Raw genomic sequence first — 8,762 nt, forward strand, 5'->3', positions numbered from 1 at the left:
CGCGATCTTCTGCATGCGAACCGCTTCCCCCTCCTTTATGGCTCTAAAAATAGACCATCTTCCAGGATAAGTTCCTGAAATGTCAAGCTTGTTCCAGCGGCGGAGGCAGAGGACGAAGGAGCATCCTGGCGCATGTTCCCCGTCCGCACTGCGCGGGATGGTCTCTGGGCTCGCGGCCGCCCCATGGGTTGTGGGCACAGGGGAGGCGCTTGCGGCAGCCGCGGCCGGGGTGGCGGCCATGACCATTCCAGCCACGGCGGACGTTGTCTTCTGGCCTGGCTCCTTCGCAGAGAGGGTCGAGTGGCAGCTCACTGCCTGTAGGCTCCTCGCCCCGGTGCCACCGGGCTCTCCTGCCTGCTTTCGGCCAGGTCTCGTGGCCGGACAGAAACCCTCAGTTCCTGCCAGGACAGCGTAGCTGGCACCGTGAGGGGCACAGGCCGGGCCGGGCAGAGGCCGTGGTGTTGCTTGCGCCATGTTGGCGCTTGTGGCGCGGGCCGGGCGGGAGGCGCCTGATGGCGGCGTGCGCAGGGCCAGGGGGCTGGCGGCGGTGGCCTGCGCTGGACGAGGCCATGGCCTTCCCATGGTGCCGCTCCTGGAGCCCCTGGAGCTGTGGGAGGAGCGAGCCAACGTGTTCCGCGCCCGGAGCCGCCTCGTGCGTGGGCAGTGCGCGCCCCTGCTGGCCCGGCCTCCTCCTTAGCTCGTAGCACCCTCAGAGTCCTGCCCTCCTCATGAAGGTGGAGTCCCGCAGGTCCCGAGCCTGGCGTGATGTGGGGGCTGGAGGGTATTACCACCCTTCAGACGGTGTTGAGGGAGCATGTGATGTTGGCTGAGCACTGCTCTCCTCTGAGGCAAACAGATGCATTTCCTTCCATGAGGAAAACTTTTGTCAACATTCCCTTATCTTTTCTAAGGAAATAAACAAACTTTTGGGTGGTGTTCAGAGACAGGACAAGAGGCAATGGGCATTCACTGAAATACAGGAAATTCTGTTTGAACAAGAACAAAGAAACCCTTTTTCTCTCTTTACTGTGAGGGTGGTCGGGCCCTGGAGCGAGGTGTCCAGGGAGGCTGTGGGGCCTCCATCCTTGGAGAGGCTCAAACTGGCTGGACATGGCCCTGGAGCATGGGCTGCTCCAGGGGAGCCTGTGGACCAGGGCTGGGAGCAATGGTACCTGGAGTGACCAGAGCGGGCGCTGCCATGCGGGCACTGCCGTGCAGGCACTGCCAGCGTTCCTTGGCCGCCACAGGCAAGGAACTGGGCAAGTGCACAGCTCCCTGCCCAGGAGCCGGGCCTGGAGCGCGTGAGGTTGGGGAGTGCGAGGAGCTGCCTAGTCAGCAGGCTGCAAAAGCAAGCAGGAAGCGGGCAGCCGTGACGGGTGTCACAATATTGCATGTTTACAGCAAACCGTGGCTTTTTTTTTCCTGATTTAGCTTTTGAGGCAGCTGGAATTGAGAAAGGAAGAAGCAAAAAGGGATCATTTCTGTGATGGCAGTAGATAGTGCACTCTCTTCCTTTGGGAATGTATGGGTTCTTTGGGTTGTGGTTTGCGCTTGCATATTTGTAACGCGAGGACCAATGTACTGGTACACAATTTAAAAGTGAATCCTGTCCAAATCCAGCACAAAATTATGGCTATATGGGTAGTTATGTAATATTCATATGTCAGAGTGGTACAAGTCTGGGGCTTTAGTCCTACTGCTGGATCTGTATAGCAGGAGGCTCTTTTTCATACGTAGCGCCTAAACTGTCAGGGTTTGTATGGACAAACAAAAAAAGTATGGGAGAAAATAATTGGTATTTAATTGGTATTTAGATTTTCAGCTGAGTATTTGACATGCCTAACTGCACCTTTATTAAAAGCAACAGAAAATAACACATGCATTTTATTTGCTTAAGCTGAGGCTGAGCAGCTAACGCCCTCCACGAAGGGCGACGTGCACGCGGCCCTGCCAGCGCGTCTTGTCATGAGGCTGCCCAGCCTCACAGTATCCGATGCTTTTTTGTGGAAACCCAGGAGTACCAAGGACGTTACTCCCAATCACATGTCCACGCTGATGATTTGGCTTAGAAAATGCATCAGAAATGGAGCAAAATTGTTTTCATTTCAGCTTTTTGTCTAGAGGATGTCTTGTTGGTTGGCCATAGCTTTTGAGATTTATTTTCTCCTGCTCTGCTCTGTTTTTGGAAGCATCATTCGTCTTGTTTTCTTCTTAAATATATTCTTCTTCTCTTGCTCTTTCTAGAGCAACTGTATATTAGGTGTAACTCTCATGTATGAACCTCCTCTTTGGAAACCCTCCTGTGTTACAAATTCCATTAAAAGTTCAACAGCATGGAATTGTTCTCATGCTGTTGAGTCCTGGAAGCTACAGTTAGGGACCTCTCCTTAATAGTATTACCAAAACATTTCCCCATTCCCTACCTTCCTCTCCCCTTTAGCTGGCCAGTTGGGAACGTGGCAGTGCACCTTGGAATTCTTTAACCTTCTGTTTCTAATGGCTTCCAGGTGCAGTGGTTTATACCAGTCCTGTGGGCATACCCAAGTGTGGCTGGTTTTGCCTATAAAAAGAAAGAGATTGTGCAATTAGTAATATACTGAATCTTTAGAAATGTGTGGGAGGTAAAGTAAGTAATATTTGGAACAAAATGAAGGCTGTATTTAGGAATAATCATGTTTGTGCTTTTTAGGTGGTTAAAACAATGTCTGTATGTTGTCTTTAGCCTGTGCAATACGCTGGAGGAGTGTGTGTCGTGTCTTCTTGCATGAGTTTGATTGCTGCATATGGTCCTGGGAGCAACACGTGAACCTTAAGCGGTTCCGTGTTCCTTTCTGCATGTCTAGGCAGAAGAAAATACCCCAGCATGGCTGTTTATTAAGAACAAGGCAGGGTGAGGAGGGAAGCGCCTGCCCCGCCGTGGCCGTGGGGACGCTGCGATGCGGGGAGCGTGGAAGGCCCTGCTGCTGCTGCCCGCCGCCCTCTGCGTGCGGTTGTGTCCATGCGGAGGAGGAGGAGGAGAGGAAGGGCTGCCGTGCCACGGCACCGTGCACGTTCCATAGCCTCGGGGCCGCCGGCTCACGGGTCCGGGCAGGCCGCACAGCCAGGCCACGGCAGGCTGCCCTGCTGCCAGGGCTGCTGGGGATGGCTGCGTTATGCAACAGCAGAAGGGCTTGTGTGGCAGGCTTGACACGTCCTCCCGCTTAAATTGAGCAGCGAGTGAGAGCAGTGCCCAGGCCGAGCATCCCTGTTCGTCTTGTGCCTGTTGTCCGGCATTAGACGAACCCCTGCAACACTCTGGGGTTCATCTAGCATCTGCAGGGACACTAGCGCAGCCGCTGCCTCCGCTTGCTGGAGCTGGCGTGGGAAGGCTGGAGCTCAGGTAGGCTGCAGTGTTTCCGAGCTGGGTGCTGCCAAACACCCTGTGAGGGGCAGATGCCTGCAGACCCACATGAGAGCAGCAGCCTGGGGCTGTGGGACCATCGGCCAAAGGTGCACGCGGGGCTGAGACGTGCGCACAGAAGGAACTCTGCAAATCCCTAACTCAAATGAAGTTTGTTTCCAAGCATCTCCCACAGTGCTTCGTTTCTAAAAATAGGCTATAAACAGCTTTCACGTAGTCTCCTCTGCTATCAAGTGCCTGGGTTAGATCACTGTATGGCTCTTTATTAGCGTGATGAGCTGCACTTTGGCATCCGTGGTGCTTTCCTTGGCAGTGCAGTGACAGCGGCCCCTCGGGCTGCGGTGTTTTGGCAGGGACAGGCTGCCTTTGGTGTCGGGGGTGCACGGAGCCGTGTTACTGCGTGTTGCTCTTGGAACCGGCTCTGTCGTGGGGCTGGAAGGCCATAGACTTTCATCCCGATAGAGCGGTGCCAGTCGGGAAGCGTCTGGCTCGTAAACAGGGATCTTTCCTTGAGGAGGGAGCACTGCTTGCTCTGAGGAGCTGATACGAGCCCTGTACCCCCACTCATATCTCGTGAGCTTTGGCCCTGGAAAGTTTCTGCCTGCAAAAGACAGAATGCTTAACGCTGCATTTTTTCACAGAGCTGTTCGAACTTAATTGAATCGAAGTAGCCAAAAGGTGCATAAAGCTATTCTTTAGTACAACAGAAAAGCCTCTTTCCCTGATGGAAAATAAGGACTTTATATATAAACCCGATGACGTGACGTGGTCTGTATCAGACACTGGAGTTACTCATGTCCATATTTAGGCTCTGGCAGCAGATGTTGCGGCGTCGCCCCAGCCGCCGTCTCTGCCTTGCAGAGGGTGACAGCAGCCCTGCTCTCACCTGCCCGTGTGACGCCTTGGTCAGAGCACGCCGACCCGGGATGCCGTGGGCTCCAGTTGCCTCCTCCTCCACCTCACCAGCCACTTACCTTCTATGCTCTTCACACGCTCAAATGGGAGATGTCTTCAACTGTTTCTGTACTGGAGGTGACAGCTCCGCGTCAGGGTTTATAATTGAAGCCAACTCTGGAATTTGAAAGCCTTTCATTTATGTGATATAAGGCATTTCTTCCAAAACTCTGTTTAACCAGTTTGCTTACAGGTTTTTATCCAACACTACAGGTGTCCAAGAGCTCGTTTTTGCAGTATTGAAAGGAAAAAAAAATGCCTTCCCCTAACTCTTTAGTATGAAGCAGAACACTTTTGACTGTTCCTTCCTTGGAGTCAATTGAGTAAGACCCAGGGCAAACAAGATGGCAAACAGTGTTATTTGCCCTGGAAACTGTTTATACATGTGTGCATACATGTATATATTCACATTTGGTTCTGTAAGTTCAAAAATCTGTCTGTAGCTTGAATTAAGTGAAGGGTTTGTGGTTTTCTCCCCTCCTTCCTTGGGTATTTCCTAACATCACTTACATATCAATTTTATTTAGCCTGCTTTTCAACGTAACATGCTTGATGTCTAGGCTTTCCAAAATCGGTATATAAAATAATTAAAGACTCAAGTGCATTAAAAACTGCAGTGTATTAATCGAATGATCCCCATTCTTCGGTAACGGCTGTAGCATGTATGGTGTTGTAAGCTCAAGGTGGTGGATTAACTGCCTTAATATTCTTAGCACGTGGGTTATTCAAATACCCAAGAGCCTTTAATCTTTTGATAAGGAGTTGGTAATAGAAGTCAAATTTGAAATATATTGGGAATTCATTATGGCAAGGATATAGTTAGAATTCATGACTTTTGAATTCAAATGTTTGCAGTTATTTATAAACCAGTTAAATAGAGCTGTGGGAAAAACACATGGGTAATTACCATATTACAGTTTACATTTGGCTGGATTTTCCTAATGTGGACTATGTAATAAGAGCAGAATTTCAAGACTGTGCTCTGTTTTTCATCTTCTGTTGCAGTACCTTCTGAAGGAAGGTATGTGTGTGGAGCATTCAGCACACACTCATACGTATAGCTGAAAATAAACACTCTCCTTATGCTATATGCTCCTAAACAAAACGGTTGTTTTAAAATACCTTAACTTCTTCTAAGGATAATCCTTAAAAGATATAGATGTATAGGGACAGATGTATGTTAGATCAGCATGAATCCAGTCTTGTTGTGATGAGATATGCTATATTTTCCATCTAAAAAAAGGAGGAGTTTAAAAAAAGTGTGCTTCATCTTAGTGTAATTTAATGCATAAAAATTAGTTGTTTTCAGTAAGGTTGAGTTATAGATAACTAAGGAAACTAAAGGGTGTATGTATATCTCAAGTGGGAGAAGTATAAAAATGAAAACAGAACTTCATTAGAGCTTTTTTTTTCAGTTCTCTGACACGATGACTAATAAAGCAGTAGAATACTTTGGAATATGTATACATAAATACACAGGCATATATGCCTGTATATATGTTCTATAAACACTTATAGTACGTACATGTTTCCTAAGTCTGCTGCTTTACAAGGTTTCCCTTCGTATGTGTGTTCGTTTCATACAAACGGTGCTAGCGTTACGAAAGAGAAGGGGAAGCGTTGGCTTTTCCTTGTGTTTATCACCAAGGGTTTCTTTTATGGCTATGTGCATACAGTGTATAAGATGGTGTGTAGACAGGGCAGCGCTGCCCCCCGTGCCGGACTGGGCGCGGTGCGCGCCGGGTGAGCGGGGAGAAGGGCTGCGTGCGGGTGCCGCTGCTGCGTGTGGCTGGGAGGCGCTTGCAGCGCCGCAGAGCAGGCACGGCTGCAGCGCGGGTCACCGTGGGTGCCGGGGAGCAGAGGCGCCAACCGCCTCCCCATGCAGCCTGTAGGGCCGCAGGGCTGCCGCGCTGGGAGCTCCGCGCACCGCTCCGCGGAGGCGGCTCTCCTGGGAGCGCTGCGGCGGGAGCTCCGGCCTTGCTGCCGCGCTCAGGCCCTGCTGGTGCTTTGCGTCTGCCGCGTCTGATGGTCGCTGTAGTGCTACGATACTGGCTGCACTTCTGTCCTTGGCGCTCGGGTCAAAACGCTGCCTTACACACCGGGGCATCATCACATGTGACTCATGCACTTTGCCTTGGAATTTAATCATTCGCTCGATGATAGATCATGCTTAGTCACTGCTTTCAAGGCGTTCTTTAAATGCAAACTTTGCATTGGTGACCTCAGCATGAACAAAGTTTGACCTGTAACTATTTTTTTAATATTGGTAATGGGTGGGTTGCATTTTTTTGCTTTGAATAATGTCCCTGTCTGGCATGTTTAGCTCCTTTATGTGGTGGAATTTGGGGGGTTTTCTGCATTTTCAAGCCAAGGGCCTGACGTGGAGGAGTTCTTGGAGGCGCTGAAGGAAATTCCCCTGGCTGGTGGAAATGCAGTGCGTTGTGCGTCCTTGTCCTTGCTATCTCACTCTTCCTGCAAGGAGCAGGTTGCCAAGTCCTCGTTTCAGGCTCACGCTCAGCGCAGGTTGCGTTTGCTCCTGACTGGGACCCTGAGGAGCTGGGATGCCTGGAAGCGAAGGGCAGAGCTTTATCAGGTGCACGTGGGATTTGCAGCACTTACAGTGCCAGACCCACGGGCAGTAGGGCAGAAAAATACGTGTTTCTGAATCAGAAAAGTTACTAAGCAGGCTTACTCAGCGCATAGGACACAGTGATCAAAACCTTGCAATTTCATCACTTCCCATTCCTCTGCGGAGGTGCAAGGGCACCAGAGATTGCGTCTGGATGCTTCCATTTGAACGATTGTTTTCTTTATGTTCAGTATTAATCTGTTCTTCATAGAAAATTCCCTCACAGCTTCCCCTCCAAATTCCTAAGGATGATTTTTCTATTTGGTAAAGTTTGTTGGTTGTCATGTTTCCTGTAGCAGAGGCTCTCTGCCTATGGAATACCCTATGTCGCGTGCCTGCCATTCGGGCTCTTCTGCCACTGGGCTCGGGTGGGTGTCAGTGTTTGCCCTCCAATTCCACAGGTTCCTCCAGAGCCGATTTTTCCTGGGGCCCTTTCGTGGCCCTACGCTCCTGCCACAGGGCCTGGACGCGTGCACGGCTCAGAGCTGGTTGCAGACAGTGCTGAGGAACGGGCCGCTGCTTTCAGCTGTGTGAGCGCCATTTCTGCAGCCTGGTGTCGGGGACGAGGCTTCTCTGTTTGGCTTCCTCTCCTTGAGGTGTCCACTTCTAGCCTTAGTTTTACGAGGTCTCGGTGTTTTGTTTGTGGCATGTTAGATGTGCTTCAGGATCAGCGAGGACCTCACGGCATGCGAGATGTTGTCCAGAATGCTCCTGTTGCCTTCTGGGGCAGCAGAAACCAACCTACTTGCCCTTTCCCTCCCTGGTGGCCTTGGAGGGGATGGTCCCCACCTTGGTGTGGCCGTAACAGATAGGTGCTGACCTCTAATGCAGCCTCCCCTTCCCTTTACGAGAAAGATCCTGGTTAGCTGCTTTTATGGTTTTGATTTTAAGTCATTCCTAATGTTTCCTTAAGATGCACTGAGAACAGCTCATTTGCTCTAATGGGTTGCCCCTCGCTGTAGTTATTTTGGGTTGCATTTCTGTGTTTTGGGAAGCACTCCTTTATGTCCCTGGCGAGGAAGCTCTGTGTGTGTTGGTCACAGTGCAGACGTATGCACTCCCCATTCTTCTAACAGGTACTGATGTATTTTTGCGCAAGTGTATTTTGTAGGCAGTGTTGGTTCTTTGAAGACACGTAGGCTTCTGCGCGGCTTCCATGTGTCTTTCTTCTTCCAGCCTCTGTTGGCTCTTCCCTGGAGGTGGAGGTGTCAAGGTGCTCCCGCTGTTCCGGATGGAGCCGGGTGCGCATCACGTTGGGCAGCAGCTGCTTATCCATCCGCTCCTGCCAGATCCGCCCTCGTGCTGGAGGCTGTGTGGCCTCGGCATCGCTCGCAGGAAGCCTTAACCTTAGCGCTGCTTTCTTTTTGTCCTGCATTGTCTTGATTTGGAAAGACTTGCAGGAAAGGAGGTCAGCGGAGAAGAAAGTAAACAACGTGGGGATTTACAGCATCTTTTCATAACTGCTCATCTGTCAGCAGCTGGGCTCGTGTGGGCAGGCGAGGCCGAGCTGGGCCCCTGCAGCGCGGAGGGCAGGTGAGCGCCGCAGCCTGCTGCACGGAGCAGTGCGGAGCCGCATGGAGCAGCGCGGAGCTGCATGTGGGCACCACGGAGCTGTGCAGCAGCACAGAGCTGCATGTGGGCAGTGTGGAGCCATGCAGCAGCGCGGAGCTGCATGTGGGCAGTGCGGAGCCGTGCAGCAGCACAGAGCTGCATGTGGGCAGTGCGGAGCCGTGCAGCAGTGCAGAGCTGCATGTGGGCAGTGTGGAGCCGTGCAGCAGC

Source organism: Nothoprocta perdicaria, unplaced genomic scaffold (assembly GCF_003342845.1).
Source record: "Nothoprocta perdicaria isolate Ctin4 unplaced genomic scaffold, notPer1 scaffold_172, whole genome shotgun sequence".
NCBI lineage: Eukaryota > Metazoa > Chordata > Aves > Tinamiformes > Tinamidae > Nothoprocta > Nothoprocta perdicaria.